This window comes from Delphinus delphis, chromosome 15 (genome assembly GCF_949987515.2).
Source record: "Delphinus delphis chromosome 15, mDelDel1.2, whole genome shotgun sequence".
Classification (NCBI taxonomy): Eukaryota; Metazoa; Chordata; class Mammalia; order Artiodactyla; family Delphinidae; genus Delphinus; species Delphinus delphis.
In genome coordinates, this window is record NC_082697.1 from 46656686 (window position 1) to 46680272 (window position 23587).

The 23587-nt window shown below is 47.1% G+C and overlaps 1 protein-coding gene across 1 annotated transcript in view; it reads right to left on the reverse strand.

Moving 5' to 3' along the window:
- Positions 1-8492, reverse strand: part of RIN2 (Ras and Rab interactor 2) — a 208424-nt gene extending 199932 nt beyond the window's left edge. The window contains exon 1 of the mRNA XM_060031299.1: positions 8414-8492. The gene's annotated coding sequence lies outside the window, so the exon portion shown is untranslated. The remainder of the gene's footprint in view (positions 1-8413) is intronic.
- Between the last annotated feature and the right edge of the window lie 15095 nt (positions 8493-23587).

Sequence of the window (23587 nt, forward strand, 5' to 3'; positions counted from 1 at the left end):
AAGTCCAGGCATTTGACTACATGGAAAGCGAAAGTATTTGTGTGATAAAAAGTCACGAATGCACAGCACTTAGTTGAACAAAGTCTGGATCGTGAGACGAGGATGGTTGTTTAGATGACGTCTCACTTTCTGTCGCCACATGTTGAAGGCAGCCAAACCCCAGGCTGGTTACAGAGATACGGTCTCTGGTTTTGGCCCTGCGGGGTCATGGGGGGGTCTTAGCTGATTTCTGGGGACACAGGGTCCAGGAGCAATTTGACCTGTGAAGGTGCCCCTCCCTAACCATCCAGGAGAGACATCTGCCTCAATTCATTTTTCAAAAATGTTCTTGTACTCAAACCTGAGTTTGAATGCAATGGGGAGTTAGATATTTGTAATAAAACCTGTGGTGATATCTTCAATAAAGGGAAAAAAAAAAGCTTTTTAAAGCAGATAAAGTTCAACGAGCTAATATTTCAACTAGCTGAATGTTTGGATTTCTGTATTTTGCATGTCTGACCTAACATGAAATCATATACATGAAATCTAAAATACCTGTCGTTTATCTCATTTACTACTCAATTAAAATAGACTTAATTCAATTTTAACCTACTCTATTAGACTTAACCTACTCAATTAAAATAGACTTAACTCATTAAAAATGGTAAAATACAAATGTTTCACCCAAGCCTTATCTTTAAAATGCTCAACTTTCGAGAATTTCAAGCAAGTGGGGGAATTACATAATAACTCCGTTGACCGTCACTTGACCACAAGTCATGATCAAATACAAATGAGACAGAAGCTCACAGTAATTAGAACACCTGAAACCAAGCAGGGCCCTGCAGGGCCTTCAGAGGTATGAGACCTCAGAGTCCCGCACTTCTTGTCTGTAAAAAAATTTTAGTCTCCTAGAGTTCCGAAGAGCAGAGTCAGGTAGTGAATAATTAGAGAAGTGAGAAAATGCAGAAACAAAGGAAAAGCAGTCCAACAAGAAAAGTAATAATAGCTTAAACAACAATTCAGCCATAAAACAGTCACAGGACTCCTAGTTCCTCCTCAAGGGATATAGCTAACATCTGATGCATATCTTCGAGTTGTTTTGCAAAAACTAAGACCCCCACCCAGGTGGAGGACGGCAACTACATGATGTCTACATGTTCGTTGGAACCAGAAGATTGATGATTGAGATTCCAGAAACTTCACCTTGTCACCTCACCACCAATAAATCAGAAGAATGTCCACGAGCTGACCATGTAGCCTATGACCCCTACCCCTAATGTTGCCTTGAAAAACCCTTGTCTGAAGGCCATCAGGGAGTTCAGGTATTTTGAGCACAGGCATTCTCCTTGCTTGGTGTCCTGCAAATAAACACCACACTTTCCTTCACCACACCTTGGTGTCAGTAGACTGGCTTTGCTGTGCAGTGGGCGAGTAGACCCAAGTTTGGTAATGCACTTCCTAAATTAGTTTCTCATTTGTACACTATGAAGTACAGCATCATCATTGAAATCACTGCTAAAAAGCCGGTAAAGCTGTTGGAGTGGACATGTGATTCTTTCCTTTAGGTTTTAAAATAAGGATTTTTGCCAAAAAAAAAAAAAAAAAAATGATGGCTTAAACAAATCGGCCTACCTTCATAAACCCTCCTACAACTTTTGGGCTTATTCAAAGTTACTAATGGGGTTCCTTGCCACCAAAGATTCTTGACCAGAATAAGACATCTCACATGGAGTGCCCATAACTTCATCCCCTGCTCCTCCTCAAATCCAACTTTATCTTTTAAGAAACTTCTGCAAAATGGCTCTGTTTAGACTTTCACCATAGCATTAGCAAGTTTTAAAAGTTTCTACCACCAAAAACAGTGTCATTTAATCACTCATTCATTCAATACGTGATAATTCTGTAGAGTCAGTTTGCTAGTATTAACTGATGTGGATCTATTCACACTCTCAGCTGACACTCCACATTTCTCAGGGATTAAACAGAAAGATATTCTGTGCTCATGGACTGGAAGAACTAACATTGTTAAAAATGCCCATACTACCCAAAGCAATCTATAGGTTCAATGCAATCCCTACCAAAATTCCAATGGCATTTTTCACAGAAATATTTAGAACACTCCTAAAATTTGTATGGAGCCACAGAAGACCCCAAAGAGCCAAAGCAATCTTGAGAAAGAAGAACAAAGCTGGAGGCATCAAGTTTGCTGATTTCAAACTATATTACAAAGCTATCATGATCAAACAGTACAGTATTGCCACAAAAACAGACATATTAGATCAATGGAACAGAAAAGAGAGCCCCAAAATAAACCCACACGTATATGGTCAATTAATTTACAACAAAGGAGCCAAGAATTTTAAAAACGGGTAAGGACAGTCTCCTCAATAAATGATGTCGGGAAAACTGGACAGCCACATACAAAACAATGAACCTAGACCACTATCTTACACCATACACAAAGATTAACTCAAAATGGATTAAAGCCTTGAACATAAGACCTGAAACCATAGCAATCCCAGAAGAAAACATAGGTGGCAAGCTCCTTGACATCAGTCTTGGCAATGATTTTTTGGATCTGACACCAAAAGCAAGGGCAACAAAAACAACAAACAAACAAACAAGGTGGCACTACATCAAACTAAAAAGCTTCTGCACAGCAAAGGAAACCATCAACAAAATGAAAAGGCAAGCTACTGAATGGGAGGAAATATTTGCAAATCATATATCTGATAAGGGGTTAATATCCAAAATACATAAAGAACTCATACAACTCAATAGCAAAAAAATCATACAATCTGATTAAAAAATGGGCAGAGGATCTGAACATTTTTCCAAAGATGTACAGATGGCCAACAGGCATATGAAAGGATGCTCAACATCACTAATCATGAGGGAAATTCGATATCGCCTCACACCCATTAGAATGGCTATTATCAAAAAGACAAGAGATAACAAATACTGGTGAGAATGTGGAGAAAAGAGAACACTTGTGTGCTATTTGTGGGAATGTAAATTGCTGCAACCACTATAGAAAACAGTACGGAGGTTCCTCAAAAAATTTAAACTAGAACTGCCATATGATCCTTCAATTCCACTTCTGGGTATTTATCCAAAGAAAATGAAAACACTAACTTGAAAAGATATCTGCACCCCATGTTCACTGCAGCATTATTTACAATAGCCAAGATATGGAAACAACCTAAGTGTCCACTGATGGATGAACAGATAAAGATGCGGTACATATATATAATGGAACATTATCTAGCCATCAAAAAGAATGAAATCTTGCCATTTGCAGCAACATGAATGGACGTTGAGGGCATCATGCTAAGTGAAATAAGTCAGACAGAGAAAGGCAAACACCTTATGGTCTCACTTATATATGGAATCTTAAAAACACACACACACAACCAAGCTCATAGATACAGAGGACAGATTGCTGGTTGCCAGAGTTGCAGGTGCAGGGGGTAGGGATGGGGAAGAAATGGGTGAAGATGGTCAAAAGGTACAAACTTCCAGGTATAAAGTAAATAAGTCATGGAATGTAATGAACAGCATGGTGACTATAGTTAATAATACTGTATTGCATATTTGAAAGTTGCTGAAAGCAAATAGGTCTTAAAGGTTCTCATCACAAGAAAAAAAATTCTGTAACTCAACAGTGACGGATGTTAACTAGACTTATGGTGATCATTTCACAATATATAGAAATATTGAATCATTAAGTTATATACCTGAAACTAATATGATGTCTGTTAAAAAAAAATTCACAACCTGGGGTAAGCCTGGGCCCTGGTCAATCACAACACACGCTGGCCAGGAACTAGTGGGTTGAAAGTTCTGGGTTATCCGGCTCGTCATCCATGCAGGCTCTTTCTCTTTCCTTCCCTGGACCTGGATGTGGGCTTCTAGGTTCTACCTTGACGCCATTCTGCTTGGCCCGTGGCCTCTCTCTGGGTGAGTTCACCAACTCCCCTGCTCCAGTCCCCCACAGCACCCCTGTGGACCCCTGACTCTGCCTGCTTATTGACAATTTCTATCAGGTAACATACAGGACTTCAAAACTCAGCGGGTTGGAAATCACACTCAGTATTTCCTCCCCACTCTCTTCCTTGGCCACACATGCAGAAGGACACACACACACACATACACACACACACACACACACACACACACACACACACACACACATCCTCCTCTCACGAACACCCATCCCATCTGATAGGTCCATTTTTCTCAAAATATTCCTTTCCTTGACCTCTGTGACACCACCCTATTCAATTACAGATCTCCAAATGAGCTTAGATTCTGTGCTTTGGAAACATCTATGAAACAAATTGGAAGATAATTTGCTCAGCACTGGAAACCTAGAAATGTCTCCATCCAAAAGCAGACGGACGTTAAATTCACCCAGCCTCTCTCTGATCCGGCATCACCTTTCCCAAGGCTCCTCCAAACCCACCACTCTCCTCTGAATCCCTGAAATACAAACTCTGGAATCCACTGTTCATCTCCTCTCCTAAATGCAATAAAGCCTGACAGCCAGGGTTACTGATCTGTGAAAAGTACCTCACGGTGGATTGCAGGCCCGCTCTAATTCAAAACAATTTCAAACAATGCGCGTGTCTGAACTGGGGGCTGCACCTCCTGCAGTGGGGGACCTGGATGACGGATGACCGTCAGCAGCCCTTCGTTTCTGATCCCAGGCACTCAGACAGTGACCGTGGCTTCCTCTTCACGAGTAAATGTAGACATGGATCCCCTACAGGATCCACAGCTCCCAGGGAGAGAAGAAGGGAGGCAACTGCATTTCCCACTCGATGGGTGCGGTCAACAAAGACAAGCCACCATCAGGACAAGAGGCCCTAAGCGGCTACTCCATAGAAACAGCTGCATCTGAGGGGTTCTCCGGGGAGGCTGGGTGAGCTCTGCATGCTTCTGGCAGCATGAAGGGCCCATGCTCTCTAGGGCCTGTCTGCATTGTCTACCCAACTCCTCCAGTTCCCTCAGATCTGATCAAACCCGGGAGAACTGACTCGTGTTAATCAGATGCACAGAAGCTGGGGAACCAACAATTTACTCTAAATTTACAAGGGGGTTATTACTGTGCCTTTTAAATGTCCAGAACATACATTTGTTTACTATTCTGCACACTAGTGGTCCTTGAACACTGCCTAGATGTCAGAAGGTTTTGAGTGAACTAAGCAACATTTCCCCAAGTGGACCCGTTAGAACACTGGATCCCGAAGATGTTCCACGGTTCTGTGGCCAAAAGAAGCTGGCAAACATTACATGTTATGGAGTCATCCTAAAGAGTCCCAATGCACATAATGATAATAAAGGCACTGAAAAGTCCTGCAGTGGAAAACCTGCTTAACACTAGCATTTCTCTAAAGCATTTTACCCGAGTAACTCTAGTAATTCCTTAGTAAAACCGCCTCCTAAAACACCACTGTGTAAATTCTGCTCTGGACATACACTGCGTGGGATGTGCATCTGAGCAGGGCCACCTCTAGCAAGTCAGCAGTGGTTCAGCAAAATGATTACTGGGCCTGGAGCCCTGGTTCCAACTTTGGTGCTTTGACCTCTTCAGGCCTCTGTTTTCCCACCTACCAAATGGAATTGTTAGTATTGTTGTGAGAAACAACTGAGATATTATCTGGACAAGCATTTTATAAAGCACTATAAAAATATTATCTGCTGGGACTTCCCTCGTGGTCCAGCGGTTAAGACTCCGCGCTCCCAATGCAGGGGGCCCGGGTTCGATCCCTGGTTGGGGAACTAGAATCCTGCATGCCACAACTAAAAGATTCCACATGCTGCAACTAAAGATCCCTCACGTGGCAACGAAGATCCCACGTGCCGCAACTAAGACCTGGTGCAGACAAATAAATAAATAAATATTAAAAAATAAAATGTCAAGGGCAATAATAGTGACATTAAAAAATATATTATCTGCTAAGGATATACTTATTGCCCTGTAACTCCTCAAAATGCTTTTTACAGGGGGATACTTCTGTTCACTTGTTCAACACCCATTCCTTAAGTGTTAGAACTAGGAGCTGGCTCTCACCCTTAGGAAGTTCACCATGGGCAAATGGCGGCCATTGCATACTGCTCGTAAGTAATACACACCCAAGGAATTCTGGTGCCGTACCAGGGAATCCTTCCCAGCTGAAACCACTAGGAATCTTGAAGGATCATCATCAGGAGGATTGGATATACGAGGGGAATGGGACACAGAGCAAAATGATGGAATGCAGGCCGTGTGTGCTGCTCGGGCCCAGTTGAGGTTGACCTCCCAGTGGTGACTGCCCTTGGAGAGAGGAGAAATGAGTTATCTGTCTCCTCCAAGCAGAGGGGGAGGATTTACCTCTGAAAAGAGGTATTTCTGGAGAAGGAACTCCTCTCTGTTGTGGGTAGTGGCCCTTGAATGTGGCGAAGGGGAGGAGGACCTCATGGGGTGGGGCGGCTGCTGGGAAGTTATCTCTAAACAAGCGCATACCACAGACCTGGGAGTCAAGCTGCTCCCATCTGCCCCTGCATTGGAGTGGGGAGTCAAGGGTGGACTATTTTAGGGCTACTTCTCTATTCAGATAACCTGTCTATGGGACAGTGCCTCCAGACAAAGAGGTCACGGTAGCAGGTTGGTCTTCTCACATCCCCAGTCTCCAAATGCTGAAGGCGGAGTCCCCAAACCCCAAAGCTCCTGTCAACCCCCAGCCTACTTTCTAGAGTCCCAAATGTGAGTCTCCCCCCAGGCCCCTGCCAACCCACGGCCCCCGATGCCCTCTGTGAAGGTGCCAGAGCAGGGACTGCACGATTGTTCTAGAGACACGTTGGAAAAGAGAAAATGCCCACCTTTATGTCCACTCGTCAAAATACTCTCGCATATCTGACCTGAGTAAAAAGTTAGTAAGAGTTCCACAGTCAAAAAAATAAAAGGGATAAGAATCTGAAAAAAAAAAAAAAATGTATGTGTGTGTGTGTGTGTGTGTGTGTGTGTGTGTGTGTGTAATTGATCACTTTGCTGTAACCTGAAAATAACACACTGTAAATCAACTATATACTTCAATTTAAAAAAATTTCATAGTAAAACCAAAAAAAACCCATGACTATATACGAAGTCGGCATTGCATAATCTGCTGCATGCCACTGTCAAGCCTCATAAACCCCCAGGTGGGGTCCAGATAAACTGAGCGCGATTGGAAACACTGCTTCCATTGAACAATGATGCAAGGTCATAACCACAACCCGGACTTGATGTAAAATGTTGATATTTTGTTCACTGTGGATTTTTTACATGAAATTTGATGTTTTTCAATATCGCATTAAAACACTATTTTTCTTAATGACCGAGTTCCGCCAGATGTTTGCTTTTGCTGCAATATTTACAAAGTCCTGTTGGTCCGAAGAGTGCTCTGGGGTTTCCTTGTTGATGACAGCATGTTCCTAAGAAATCCCACTGTGCCTGAAACCCTCAGGCCTGCAAGAAACTACCGCTCCACAGCGCTCGGGTTCGTGCGCGGCTTCCTCTGCTGACTTAGGAAAGCCCCCCACCCCCACCCCGCCCCAGGATCTGAAAGCTCGGAGGAGAAGCGAGGCGCCGGTTAGGGCCCAGGGGGTCGGTCGCGCCCTGTATTTCTTGGCAACACATCACAGGGTTTAAAGCTGAATTCTGCAAACTCCCCGCCGTCCCGCGGCCGTCGAGGGGCGCGGGTGGGTGGACGCTGCGCTGGTGGGAGCCGAGGCCAAGGGTGGAGGCCGAGCCCGGGGGGTGGGGGTGGGGGGCTAGGAGGCCTCAAAGTGGGAAAGTGGCCCCATTGCTTCCCGGCAGGAACCCGGACTCCTCCTCCGCCTGCCATCAATCACCGCGAAAACCCCATTGCCCCCAGTCCGGCTTCTCCCCCCGGGGGAGGAAATCCCTAGCCCAAGCGTCCGCCCCGCTCATGGGCTGAGCGCACGTACCCGGTCTTCGCCGGGCACCCAGGCATGCGACCCCGCTCCGGGCCGCGCGCGCCGGCGCGGGGCGCACTTGACACCCCGTAGGCGTCCCCGCAGGTAGAACTCGACCAAAGTCCCTACCTCCTCCGCCGCGCGCGCCCGCACCCGCACCCCGTGCGCCCGCACCCGCAGCCTCGGCGGCTCCTCACCACCCCCACCCCGGCAGAGGTCCGCTGAAGATCCTTGCCCGGAAGCCCACCCTGCCCCCGTCCCGGCGCCCCAACTCCCTGTTCCCCCCTCCCCCGCCCGTCCCCAAAACCCCCGAGGCCGCTCGCTCGCTCTGCCCCCAGGCCTTAGGGGAGGAGCGTGCGAGGAGCGGCACCCGTGCCTCGAACCCCGCAACGCCCCCGCCCCAGTCTAGGAGTCTCCCGGCGCGCCGGGTGCGGGCACAGGGGGTGGGGTCTCCGCTGCCGCCGCCCCTTACCTCGCGCAGGCCCTCCCCGCAGGTCCTGGAGGCGGGGGCGACCGGTGGCCCCGCGGACTAGCGCGGGGCTGACTTTCCCCGCCCGGGAGGAGGAGGAGGAAGAGAAGGAGGGGAGGTGGAGGCGAGGGAAGGGCTTTGTGTCTGCCTCCCGCCCTCCCTCGGCTCCAGCTCTAGCCATCCCCCTCCCCCAACCGCCCTACAGAGCTCGGGAGGGATGGGGCGGGGGAATCCGAGGGGGCGAGGAAGGCGCCTGCGCGACCGGGGCCCCCAGCGCCCCCGGTACCGCCCACCCTCCGCTGCGGGGACGCGCAGCCTCTGCGCTCACCCGGGGACCAGGGACCCAGGCTGCAGGGAGGAGAGCTGGACCAGAAAGTTGATCTGACCCGGAGCGAACTTGGTTGGCCCGGCTCCCGCCCCGCCTCGGCGCCGCCGCCCGGCTCTTCTCAGTCCCCGGGGAGGACCGGACTTTTGTTCTCGGAGACTCGGCCCAGTCTCCTTTCTATCCGCCCATCACAGGGCAGCACACACGCTTGCACCCCCTTCCCGTGACGAGCCCCGCCGCCCCCCAGCGGACCCCGATCCGCCGCGCGGTCTGGGAGCCCCAGCTGGGGAGGCCCGCGTGGGCGCGGCCCTTTGTCCCGGGTTTGGCCGCGCCGTGTCCCCGCCGCGAGGTGTTTTGCTCGTCCTCGCTGGGTAGGGGACCGCCTGGGTTGGTTTCTGTGTGTTCAGGGCCACCCAGCCCCGGCCCCGCGGGAGCGAGAGCGGCGGGGAGGAGGGATGTGGTTTGGCTCCGCGCTGGGAGACCTTTATCACCCCTGGGGAGGCGACGCGGACAGGCGGGGAGCTGCTGGCCGGTTGTCGGCCAGGAACCAGCAGTCTTTCTTCCGAGTCGGGCGGGTCCCTGGTGAGCTGCTGAGTTTTCCCACTTCCGCGCTGGGGAGAGCACCTTTGCAGAGAAGTACCTAACAGCGTTCGAGTTACCGAAGTAGCTGGTGTCGCAAAAAAAAAAAAAAAAAAACCAAAAACGCAAAGACACCTGTTTCGGACAGAGCAGAAAAAGGAAACAAACGGACAAAGACCTTATTTTTGCTGCTGTTCTGCTTCAGACCAGTAGCCAAAGAGGCGACTTAGATTTCACTGGTGTTGGCTCCTGTGAATCCTGCCTTCTAAAATCCCCAAATTTATTTTTCATTTGTAATCAGCTCAGCTCCCAGGAAAACATAGCCCACTGTGCTTCTCTTCTGCTCCAAGTCAACCATTCAATAAAGAATTGAGCACCTGCTATGTGCCTGGCACTGCTCTAATGTTTGGGATGAGCTGGGGAACAAAAGATGAAAAGATCTTTGTTATTGATTAGAAACAAAGATCTCCCTGCCCTGGTGGAGCTGGCCTTCTGGGGGGGCAGGGGCAGAGGGTGAACCATGAACATCAATGAGTTAATTATCTGGGATGGTAGAAGAGGTCAGTGATAGGGAACCAAAGAAAAAGTAGAATAAGGAGGCCAAATAAGGAGGTTGGGGAGTGCTAGTGTGTGGTGCAGTGTGTGGGATCCAACAGGTGGGGTAGGCAGAGGAGGCTTGCTTGAGAAGGTGGGATTTGGGCAGGTGAGGAAGGGAATACCTGGGGAGAGAACTAGGGGCAAAGGCTCTGAGCTGCTGGCTGGAAATCGTGAGGGTCTGAGTGGAGAGTGATGTGGTCTGGCTATATTGCTGAAAGATGGGCCTGATGCTGTATAGGAGCGTCTACTGTAAGGGGCAACGGTGGAAACAAGTTAGGAGACTGTTGAGATAATCCTGGCTGGAGATGAAGGTGGCACAGAGCAGGGTGGTGGCACTGGAGCTGGAGGGAAGTATGGATTCTTATTTATTTTGCAGGTAGAACAGTCAGGAATTCCTCTGCGGTTGGATACGTTGGCAGAAGGGAGAAGTAGGCAGAGACAGACCTGGTCCCACATCTCTCCTCCTTCTCTCCCTTCTTCCACCGGATTGATTGTGTTTTGTAGACAAAGTGCCCCAGGTAAATGCTGAACAGGTATGGCCTCTGCTCCTTTCTTCCTGTTCTTTTCCCTGTCTCCCTTTTCAGGCACCCTCCTGAAAACTTCCTTCGTCTTGTGGACACAGGCTCAATCTGTTCCAGAACTCGGGGCCCATTTGGCCCTGTCCCCTACCCCACCCCCCACCACCGGAAAACATCTTACTGTAGAGATGGATTTGGGGTTATTCATCAGAACTATTTATTGAGGAGCAACTGTGTATGTGCAAGCACTGTTGTAGGCTCTGGGGCGATAGCAGGGAACCAAAAGATAAAACATTGGGTTCTCCTGGAACCCACGGTCTCATGGGGAGGGAGGCCAGAAACCAGACGAGCAAGGAAAATATGTGACATGGTTGATGAAACGTACCATGGAAAAAAGTTAACCTGGTTGAGGGGGAAGAGAGGGTGCTAGGGAGGCTGCGATTTAAGGTAGGTGGTCAGAGAAAACTCCAGGAAAAAAAAAAAAAAAACAACTCTAAAATAACAAGGCTTGGACCCTCTCCGGGACTTACACTCGGCAGGTTTGGCCTCCTGCTCTGGGTCCCTGGAGATGGCAACGTGCACTCCATCAGCCGCAGAGATCACAAGTGCTCCAGGGGCACTTCTGTCAGCTGAGGGCCAGCCAGCCAAGAAAATGTCATTTCTAATGAAGTTATTTCCCTTCCAGAGTAAACCAAGCAGCACTGGTCTGGAAGCACTGCCCAGAGCTGGCAACTCAGCAATTTGTTTCTCTCCTCTGTCGAGCAGGGCACGTAGAGGTGAGTGTCCTGTGCACACAGAATGACCGCAAAAGAGTGGTTTTGTACTCCAGGGTCTGAGCTGTACCGTAATCACGATAATAATCATGGCCATTCTTTATTTTTTCATCTGCAGTGGTAATGGGTAACATTACCTTGCTCAATCCTCATAGCCACCCTGAAATTAATTGGGGCTTTCTTTGTGACCTAGTATATGATCTATTTTGAAAAAAAAATTCCATATTTATCAAAAAAGAATGTTTATTAAACGCCCCCCATAATCTAGTTCATACGTAGCATATAGTAGTTGTTCAAAACTTTTTATTACTGAACTTGAATACCAATTAAGTAAATGTGAATTCATCTTTTATATTTATTTTAATTCTCCATGTTGTTTATTTTTACTATTCTCTTTGCCAATCTCCTAATTGATATCCTGCCTTCTCCCCTACCCACCTTCTTGAATAAAATGGACTTAGGGCAGATGTGTTAACATCTTCCATTTCACTTGGAGTTTTGACATTTTTCTTGAATGTTCTACCATTCATACTCTAGCATTTTCACGCTGTTACACAGTATGTAAATATTTACGTGTACCGTGATGTTACCGTGGATGGCGTAGCTATCAGTATAATAAACCTCCTTTGCCCCATTAAGTGTGTTTGTCCTGATTTATTCTGAAATTCATATCGTGACCCCTGCTTTCTTTGCGTTTGTATTCATTTAATAAATTCTTTTGTCTATCCTCTATTTTAAATCTTTCTGCATCTTTTTATTTAGACGAGCCTTTCTGAAGCAACTGAATTTTCGGTTATATAACTGGATTTTCTTTTTAAACCCAACTGGTGAATTTGTTTCCATTTTTGCCATTTGTTTTATGGTTTGGGGGTTTTCTAAACCCCTGCCATTTCCTGAGTTCTACGCTTTTGGGTTAAACTGACTGTACTCTATCTCTTCGTAGGTTCTCCAGTCATTTGAAAAGTGTAGTTCTTGTTCTACCCAGAGTAGTTCATTCAGTCCTGTATTCAGTTATGATTCTGTTCTGGGTGGTAGGCACAGTTCCAGGCACTGTGGCTATATGATAAGTATAGGAGCCTCAGAAGAATCTGTACAAACACATGAAAAGAACTCTTATCTCCTCTTTGCTTCCTCGTATATTTCAATTGCTTTTTCACAATCACTCTTTGTTCAACCTAGTTTATAAGCACTTAGGCTTAACCACTTTGGGGGTTTTCCTGTGAAGGCCTCTCCCCGTTGCGGAGCACAGGCTCTGGACGCACAGGCTGAGTGGCCATGGCCCACGGGCCCAGCCGCTCCGTGGCATGTGGGATCTTCCCAGACCGGGGCACAAACCCGTGTCCCCTGCATCGGCAGGCGGACTCTCAACCACTGCACCACCAGGGAAGCCCTGCTTTTAGACTTTTTATTCATCTTTCTAATTTAAGCATTTTTGCCTCCTGACCCACCCTGGTGCTTCCCCACGAGGCCCCCTGTGGTGTGCTGTGCCCCCTTCCCTTGGAAACTGTGAGTGACAAACTGTCTTTTCAGTGGCAGTCCTCTCCTGAGCTGTTGCCTCGCCAAACCTGAATAATAATAAAACCTACATTTTAAACCATCATCTTCCTCACGAAGACTAAACTATTCACCACCTGGCCATTTATTGAAGAGTCTGCTGTCCCCTGGACTGGGCCACCTGTAACTCGGAAATCACGTCACTCTTGTCCTACAATTAAGCCCCATTTTCTCTTGGCTTCTATGCCAACAGCATGTTCTCTGGATCTGCGCCTCCTCCCGGGCTGCTTGCCTTTCTTCTCCTTTGCTGCCTCTTCCTGTGACACCAGACGCCAGCGAGTCCCCCCTCCCCCTCCCGTGCCCCATCTCTATACACATTCACTCTCTCTGGGGAATTAATTAAACACTTTATCTATACCAATGATCATGAATCTGTAACCCCAGCCCTGACCTCTCACATGTTCGACAAACTTCTATACTCACAATCCTCTTACATCCTCTATGCTTGGGAGGTAACAGCTACTCAGTGTTTTCATACCAAAGGTAGAACTCCTAATTTGCTCCCGTAAAACTCTCCCCAGACTTCCCTATCTCTGCATTTTCCTTAATTTCTTGCTTTTTCTTTTTCTCTTACCTTTTTTCTTCCAGTTTTATTGAGATGTAATTGACATACAGCACTGTATATTGTACAGTATGCTGATTTGACTTACATACATCAATCTGATACAACAATCAGTTTAGTGAACATCCATCATCTCTTATAGATGCAAAGTTAGAGAAATAAAAAATGTTTTCCCTGTGATGGGAACTCTCTTAACAACTTTCATATATAACATGCAGCAGTGTTAATTATGTTTATCATGTCGTACGTTACATCCCTAGTGTTTATTTATCTTATAACTGGAGGTTGTACCTTTTGACTACTTTTAGCCAATTCCCCCCCTCCCCCCAACCCCTGCCTCTGATAACCAGAAATCTGATCTCCTTTTTTATGAGTTTGTTTGAAGTATAACTGACCTACAGCACTACGTTAGTTCCTGTTGCACAACAAAGTGATTCCGTATTTCCATACATTTCAAAATGATCCCCACGATAAGTCTGTTTACAAATCTGTTAACCTACAAAGGCATAACTTTTGCTTTTTCTTTGGTTCCAACTACAGACACATCAATGACACCTTCCTGCTCTCCCCACAAAGCTAACCTGAATCTGTCCCCTTCTCTCCACCTCCATTGCCACCAGGCTAGGCTGAGCCACCACCACGTCACAAGCCCAGGAGCCTTCTCCCTGGTAAACTGCATCTACTCCTGCCCGCTACGGGGTTTTTCTACACACAGCCGGCAGAATGATGTACTGCAGTTAGAGGGGAAATTGGATCACATTCCTTTCCTGCTCACCCGTCTGGCTTCTCATCATTCTTCAGGAAATCCAAAGTCTTTCTCAAGGCTCACAGAGTCCTCACACTCTGGCCTGTGCCCTGGCTTTAACCCCATCACCCCCCAGCCACCCAACTCTGGTCTTTCCTTTGTTCTTTGAACACATGGGGCTTATTCCAGCCTCAGAGCCTTTGCACGAGCTGTTTTCTCTGTGGTCCTTTGCATATCTGCACCACTGGCACAGAGCGCACTTTTGAAGACTTTATAGACCTTAGGATGTTTTTATTACACCCTCACAGTTCAATGACAGTTTGGCTAGTTATAAAGTTCTAGGTCCAGAGTCATATTTATTCAAAAATCTAACTTCATGGTCTTCTTGATCAGAACACGGCTGTTGAGAAGCCTGAGGTCAGTTTCATTCCTGCTCCACTGTAGGTGGTCTGCTTCTGTCACCTGGAAGCTGAAGAATAATAGCTTTGTCTTCAATGTGTTTGAATTCCACTATGATGGGGTCTGAGCGTTTTCCCCATCCACCGTGAGGTGCCCTATGTACCTTTCCATCTGTAGACTTTCATCTTGTTTAATTCGGGGGAAGTTAAAGACACGCCTTTAAATTTCTCCTCCTCTCCTTCTGGATCTGTGCGTTGACTTCCGTCCCCCGAGCCCTTTAACTTCTCCACCTCCCATCTCCAGTCTCCCCCGAGGCCTCCTTGGAGAGGTCCCGGATCACATCTTCCCGCTCATGGGTTCTTTGCATCCCTTTATTATTATTATTTTCTCGGCCACGCCGTGTAGCTTGTGGGATCTTAGCTCCCCGACCAGGGATCGAACCCAGGCCCTCAGCAGTGAAAGCATGGAGTAATAACCACTGGACTGCCAGGGAATTCCCGGTATCCATCTATTCCTTATTCCACCTATCATTTTCTGAATTATTCTTTTTCATATAATATTTCCACTTGCTTCCCTTTGGTGTGATGTCTGATTCTTGTTTCACATGGCTAATTTCTCCTTCTTAACATTTTTATCAGGCTTATTTGAAAATTTTGGTGTGGCCATTCCAGTAATTCTGCTTCAGGTGGTGTATGTTGTTACATTTGCTGCCCCTTTCTGGCAGTGGTACCCCTCAGGCATGACATTCTGAAGGTACCGGCTATTCTAACTGGTATATGTACTGGGGGAGGGTCCAAGCCTGGCTCCAGGCTGTGTCACTCCTCGTGCGTGTAAGGATCTGTGTACTCGTTTTCTGTGGCTGCATGTCACATCGCCACACACATAGCAGCCCGACATAGCACACCTGTATCATCTCAGTTTCCGTGTGTCAAGAGTCTGGGTGCAGCTTAGCTGGGTTTCCCGTCCTGACGAGGCTTCAATCCGGGTGTTGGCGAGGGCTGCGACCTCAGCTGAGACCCCTGCTCCCTCCTCTGGATTCCCTAAGCTCATGTGTTTGTTGGCAGAATTCACTCCCTTGCAGCTATGTGGCTGAGGCTCTTGGCTCGGTGGCAATAAATTAAGACCAACCAAATGACAACAATGAAAGGCCATTTTTTCAGAGCTTTCAATAGCAAGGGAGTCGGCCACCATTATTTGAGTTTGGCAGAGACTCGAAGGCAGGTAGGGGGTTGGGAAAGCTTTACAGTGGAGAAAAGAGGCAGCTTCAGCTCAGGTGTGCCCAGACCAGGGCTACTGTGCTGGGGAAGCAGGAGGCGGGCTGACTTGCTGTGAACATCCTGTGTGGCTTGTTCAGTAGCGTGTTTAGGTTTCTCTGCTTGGTCCCACGTTGGAAATCGGGACAAAATCAGGAGGCTGTCAGTTATTCATCAAGTTCTGGTTGTTTTGTCAAGGGGAGCATTAACCTTCTCTCCCTTCATACAAAAGTTCTGGGCACTTTGGACCAATGGCTACAGAGGGCATTGTTTGTCTTCCTGGACCAGTGGCTAGAGACAGCGGTCTGATGTCCTACAAGTCTGACTTGTAAATGGGGTGGCTGCTTCCTGGTTACTATAGATAACGGCTTGGTTTCCTGGGCTGGTTGCTGCAGGTTGTGGGTCAGGGTTCTCTTTCTACCTATGGCCTGGCCACTGTCTGTTGGTACAGCTGGTCCTCAACTCCTAGAGGCAGCCCCTGGCACATGGCCTTCTCCTTAGGACGTTCACAACACGGCAATTGCTTCTTCGGGACCAGCAGAGACATCTGTCACTCTAATGCGTTCTAATGTCACCGAAAATTCAACTCACTATCAAGTTAAGAAGAATAAAAAGGAATTTTATTCAATCCAAACTGAAGTTTATAACCTGGGAAGCAGATTCTCAGAAAGCTCTGAGACCTGTTCCGCCTGTTAGGAGTGGAAGGCACAGTCAGACACATTTTCGAGACAAAGGATTATACATCAAAGTGACATCAGGTATTTTACATAAAGCTCACGAAGGACACATAGTCCCGGTAAGCACCTACGAAGCGAGCAGCACGTCACCGTGACTCCCCACGGAGCTGGGAAAGAACACTGTTCTTTTAAGAAGTTGCATTGCGAGCATCAGAGGAAAGAAAAACATCGATCTTTACGTTGGGCAGGCATTCCCATCTTTGAGGAGCTCTGGTTCATGTGTAATTCAGATGTACACTGCACAGCGGGGAAGGAGGGAGGAGGCCCAAACAAATGCAGAGAGAGAATTTTATGTTTAATTTTTCTTGTCCTGCCTTAAAATATAAATTTTAGGGGCTTCCCTGGTGGCGCAGTGGTTGAGAATCTGCCTGCCGACGCAGGGGACACGGGTTCGAGCCCTGGTCTGGGAGGATCCCACTTGCCGCGGAGCAACTGGGCCCGTGAGCCACAACTACTGAGCCTGCGCGTCTGGAGCCTGTGCTCCGCAACAAGAGAGGCCGCCATAGTGAGAGGCCTGCGCACCGCGATGAAGAGTGGCCCCCGCTTGCCACAAATAGAGAAAGCCCTCGCACAGAAACGAAGACGCAACACAGCAAAAAATAAATTAATTAATTAATAAATTCCTACCCCCAACATCTTAAAAAAACTATATATATATATATATATATATATATATATATATAAATTTTATTTCATCACTAGTAAGACGGGGTTTTTTTATATATGTCATTATGTATTCACAGGAGTGACAGCCATACCTTTGCCATGTTCTATAGGCTAGAAGTGAGTCACAGTCCTGTGCAAATAGGAGGAGAGGATTACAGGATGGAACTCCAGGGCTGGGGAGCATGAGGCCCTCTGACCCCATGTCAGACTCTGCATACTGCAGTGGGGGAGGGGAGGGGCCCTTGAGCAGCGCCTCAAGCCCTGGAGAACATTTGTTGGTCACGCCCATTACTGGCTTCCACCGAAAACATCCCTGGTCCAGGTTTCATCTTTAAATTCGTAGAAGAAGCAACACTGGGAGAAAACCATTTCCCCCAGGCTCTGCCAGCCCCACCCTGGGGTCTTGAGGAAGGAATGCCCAGGGGCTGCTGGTCCTGGGAGCCTCCTTCCAGGGACAGTCACCACAGGATGCTGGCTGATTCCTGTGGGGAAAGGGCCCATGGCCGCTGTTGCAGGGTAGTGGGGTCCGGGGGGGAGAGGCAAGAGCAGAAATTAGAAGCTTTCTTCTTATTAAAAGTGGGAACTGATCACCTAACCCACTACCCAGTTCTCTGTCTCTCTAATGATGTAAGTGAAAAACTCTATTCCCTCAAATACCATCACATGCGTCCGTAGCGTTACTTGTCTCTTCCATGGCTTCCTTCACATGCAGGATCCCCTGGCTCCTGCTACGGGGTTTCTCGCCCATTCCTCTCCACCATCAGTGCTCTGTTATACACGGGGCAGCGGGGCTCAACCTTGGCCATACATTACACGCACCTGGAGAGTCTGATAAAACCCTGAGGCCCAGGTCACAGCCCTGACCTATTACTCTCTAGGGTGAGGTGCCGGCCACAGCAGCTTTATAGCTATCAGGTGATTTTAATACGTAGCCAAAGTCCTAGAAAAGTCTAGAAGCTGCAGCCTGCAAATCAGTTCTTAGTCTTGCTATACTTGGGGATCACCTGGAAAGCTTTTAAAAAAACACTGATGCCCGGGCCCCAGCACCAGAGGTTCTGAGGGAACTGGTCTGGAGTGAGGTCAGGATTTTCCAAAGCTCCCCAGGTGATGGCAGCATGCAGCCAACGGCGAGAACCGCTGGTCCTGCATCCAGATAGCAAGGTGCCCTCAGGGAACCGGCTTGGTCCTCTGCTCTTCTCAGTAAGAAAAGGGGCACGTGCCCAGTTTAAGTGTGATGGATAATGAGTGTGACGAGAACACAAGGGTGTGTTGCTTTTGTCCTGAAAGTTGAAACGATCAAGAATATTAGCTCAAGGATAGATCAGGTTCCCAGCTGTAGGCTAGTTTTCTAAAGGAGCCACTGGAATTTCCCTTTGCTATCACATTCAGCACGCTTTTTGATTTTATAAGTAGTGTTAAGAGAACATCCCCCATCTCCTACATCGGGTAGTCACCTTGAGCTTGAGAAGCCGTCCCCAAACGTGCAGTGAGAGGTCATCATCCACTGGGGTTGCCGAGGGAGCCGGCCGGAGCCTGAAGGGTAGATCCGCTCGGCTGGAAGGAGAGAGACAGAGCAGCCAGGCCCGAGGTGCAGAGCTGGGCCCTGCAAGGCGTGTTGAACAACAAACCCAACAGATCTGGGAGAGGAGACATCGTGTAGAGGACAAACGTCATCTGACGGCCTCGGTGACACTGTCATTGTCAGCTACAGGTTTACTTTTACAGGTGCGTCCTGCTCTGTAATCATAAGTCAGTTTTCTAGACTTTGTTTAGAGGTTGATTCTACAGACTGAACACCAATGAACCACATTAACACTGATAACCAGTGCTAACTCTGCAGCCTCATCGTGAGCTAAGATGAATTCTCCTTCTCTGTGACTCCAGCGTCACTACTCCCATGACATTTAAAGGGAAATGTTTCTAGCATCAAGGTCAAATGAATTCTCTTCTCGTCCCCCTTCAATTGCTCAAAATTATGATTGTGCTGTATTTCAGCTCGCTTCTTGTTTGAATCCTTATTTTCTTAAATGGTCCCTTCCTCAGGAGGTTTCTAATTGCCTTTCTTTTTCTTCCTTCTCCCTCCCTCCTTCCCTCCCTCTCTTCCATCTGTCCTTCCTTTTACAATTTTTTATTGTTTCTGCTGTCAACAGAGGACATTTACTACCACAGACCTTCAGAAATATCCAGACTTTCAATTCTACAAACTGCTGCAGAAAATCCGCTTTCTTTCTGAAAACGTGCTTCCAGAGACTTCTGCGTTTCTGCTCCAATCTGAATTTCTTATTTTCTAGATCTGCAGGGAATTCTAGTCCCAAGGCCGTTTTTTTTTTCTTGTCCCTGTATTTCCAGGGTAGATCCACTGTTTTCTATCAATAGATCTCAAATATTTTTCTTCCTTATTTTATCTCAAGAAGGGCGCCAAAAGGCTAACTTTCAGAGTCTGTATATGTCTGAAAACATTTATTTTGCCCTCATGCTTGATCGATATTTTGACTAACAGTGACATTTTAGGTTCAAAATACATTCCCTCTTAATTTGAAGACATTTCTCCATTGTGCTTCACTATATGATGTTGTTGAAAAGAGATCCAATCCATGCTGGTCTGAATCTCCTTCCCCTTATAATTGATCTGATTTTCTTTTCCTCTGGAAAGTTTTCTTAATCTTCCAAGTTGTAAAATTCACAGGGATATGTCTGGGACTGGAGCGTTCCTACATTGCTTTGTTGTATCCATCAGTATCCTCTTATCTGCTTTTATCTTCAATAAATTTATCATAGGTTCAAATTTCCTGACGAATTTCATGTAGATCTCATTGTTTTTATGGATTTAATTCCTCTTGTCCACCTTTACTTTCATTTTAAGAGGACTTGGGGAGGGGAGGGAGAGAAATGTGTATGATTAGTCTGCCATTTGGAACACGATTTCTAGAAACGTAGTATTTGGATATTAAAGGAAAGGAGGACCCCCGAAGGCAGAAAGAGGTGGAGATCCTTGACTTTCATCTCGGAGAAATGACTTGGAGAGTCTGTCCCATGCCTCTCCCTGAGTTGCTTGGTGGTTGTTGGCAGTCCTTGGCCTGTGGCAGAATAACTCCAGCCTCTGCCTCCGTGGCCATGTGGCATTCTCCCTGTGTGTCTCTGTCCAAATTTCCCTTTTATAAGGGCACTAGTCATTGGGTTAGGGCCCACCTGACTCCAGTATGGTCTCATCTTTACTTGAATATATCTGCAAAGGCTATTTCCAAATAGGGCCACTTTACAGGTTGCAGGGCGTAGGACTTGAACATACTGTGTGTGTGTGTGTGTGTGTGTGTGTGTGTGTGTGTGTGTGTGGCCAGGTGAGATACAATTCAATCTGTAACAATTATCAAAGTAAATTAAAAGATAATCAAAATAGTAAAATGTGACAAATCTTGTTATTCTTTGAACAATAGTATTGTGAAATTTTCCTAGCTTTACCAATAGCTCCAACTTTTTCAAATACAGAAAGACTGGTTTATAAATACCTAGATTACTGAAAAATTGAAAAATACATGCTCTCACCTCTGTTAAGCTCCTAATTAATGCATGCAATCGGAAAAAAGAATGAGAAACACAAGTAGCCCTCTACCACGAATGGCAAAACAAATATAGAGAAAGTGTGTTCATACAAGCATGAAAACAATCAGTGTATCACAGAGGAAGGAATGCTTCCAAACTCATTCTGCAAGGCCAGCATCACCCTGACACCAAAACCAGACCGATGTCACTGATGAACATAGATTCCTCAACAAAATATTAGCAAACCAAATCCAACAATACCTTCAAAGGATCATGCACCACGATCAAGTGGGCTTTATCCCAGGGACGCAAGGATTTTTCAATATCTGCAAATCAATCAGTGTGACGCACCACGTTAACAAATTGAAGAATAAAAACCATATGATCATCTCAACAGATGCAGAAAACCTTTTGACAAGATTCAGCATCTACTTATGATAAAGTCAGTGTATCTCTTTTAAAAAGGAAGCCAAAGTTTGTCTCTTGCTTCATCTTTTTTTTTTTTTTTTTTTTTTTGCGGTACGTAGGCCTCTCACTGTTGTGGTCTCTCCCGTTGCGGAGCACAGGCTCTGGACGCGCAGGCTCAGCGGCCATGGCTCATGGGCCCAGCCGCTCCGCGGCATGTGGGATCTTCCCGGACCGGGGCACGAACCCGTGTCCCCTGCATCGGCAGGCGGACTCTCAACCACTGCGCCACTGGGGAAGCCCGCTTCATCTTATTTTTAAGGTGACAATAATATTTAAGAATGAGCTTCTTTCATAATGCTTTAATTTCTTTCTTTCTGTAGAATACCTTCAAATAGAAATTAACACTATACTATGTTTCAGTTTTTCACTGTTTTGTGCATGTGTCACACTTAGAGTGAGAAGCATCACAGAAGTTTTAATGCCGTATCCAGCACTTTTCTTTACTCAGCCCCTGTATGTACTTCCAAACCCCCAGATCCTCAAAGTGCCCCTGGGACCAGCTCTACCAAGTCACTGGTTCCTGCAATAATGAGTTAACAATTCTTAGACCTATACTTGTCCCCTTCTTTTATTTTTGCATGAGAGTTATCTCGAAAAACTTTTTGAATGTGTGCTTTGACTTACTCTGTACTTTGACATACTTAGGACTTTTTCTCTGTATCCTTGTTCTGGTGGTGGGATATAAGAAGTTATGTGTCAAAGCTCCAATGGTGTGCTTTCTTGTGCCAGGCCCTTGTAGGTCCCCCGGAGGAGGTGACTGACCGAATCCCCTCACTGCTTTGCACTTACGTGTGGGTAGAGTCACACAAAATGCCAGAATTAAATACCTCCTTTGTTTTCATCTTGTGCTTTTTTGCAAATGAAAGTCTATGACTGCTTTAAAAAATAGCTACTGTATAAGGGGAAGAGGGGAGATGAATATTGATAAGAAATCATTGAATCCGCTTTCTAGGGGGCAGGATTTCGAATGGCCTGGACAGCTGTGAAAGAGGCATTAAAACCCATTCCCAGTTGTATTGTTTTATATTTGGGTTGGGGGTGCCACCTAGGGAAAGGAGTAGGGGGCAGGAGGTCCCTAGGGAAGGAAAATTCAGAGGCTGTCTGGGCTAAACAGCCAGAATTTGGCATGCAGAGAGCTGTGATTAAATTACTCACATGAGCTGCCTGAGGAATGTTTGCCTTCTCACTCACACCAAGATGACTGCAGGATACCACCAACACCATGGATGACTGTTGGTGCTCCCCTGGGTGGAGAAATGATCCTAGCCCTCCCGTGTTCTAGGGGCTCAGTCCTCTGCTCCTCCACTCCCAGCTGTGTTTGCTTCTGGCTTCACACCTGGGTCCCCATTATCATTTCAAAAATGATAGCTTAGGGGCCTCCCTGGTGGCGCAGTGGTTGAGAGTCCGCCTGCCGATGCAGGGGACGCGGGTTCCTGCCCCGGTCCGGGAAGATCCCACATGCCGCGGAGCGGCTGGGCCCGTGAGCCATGGCTGCTGAGCCTGCGCGTCCGGAGCCTGTGCTCCACAACGGGAGAGACCACAACAGTGAGAGGCCCGCGTAGCGCATAAAAAAAAAAAAAAAATGACAGCCTAAATGTCCTCCCGATGGGACCTGTCCCCACATTCACTACAAAAAATTGCTGTTATATAAGCCACTCCCTTCCTTTTTCTATTTTCTGCCCCCTTTTGCTACATGCAATGACTTTCTTTGCTGAGCTATTTTTTTCCTCCATAGGAAATCTCTCATTTTGCAAGTGAAGCAAAATCTTATGGGGCTTAAAAGGAAACATGTAGAATCAGTCCCGGCTTCATTACAGAAAGGAGACAGGCCTGTTTAGTTCATCAGTACCACACAGGAATTTCCAATATTAGCAATACACCTGGCAGCATATCCAAGGGGTCCACGTCTAAAGAGTGGGGTGAATCTGAAGATTGGGTGAGAGTCACCCTGAGTTAGATCCTGGCCCTTCAATTAAGTTCTCTGTAGTTATTCCTTTATCCAGTGAAAATGAGGGCTTATTAGAACAAAAAGATGACTCTCTTGCCTTCCAGATTCACCAATCCACCCCCAATTTCAAGTGTGTTGTTCCGCGTCATCTGTGCCTGTCCCCATTTGGTACTTCCTGTAGCATCCGCGATGCCAGCAACAACGCACGGTGACCTCCTAGAAAAGAGTGTGTGTGAATGGCCACGTGCCCCCTGGAGAGCAGAGCAGCATTTACTGGCAGAGTTTCTCAAACTCAGATGTTCGTACACGTGACCTGGGGACCTTGTTAAAATGCAGATTGTGATTCGGGAGGCCTGATTCGAGAGCCCACAGGAGACGCTGCTGCTGCTGGTCTGGGAAGCACCCTGTGAGCATGGCTGCCCTGAGGCACCCCTCCTATTGCCAGGCAGCCGGCCTCAGGACCCAGGAGATGCTGGGGCAGAAGGGGCGTCTTCTGGACACCATGGAAGAAAA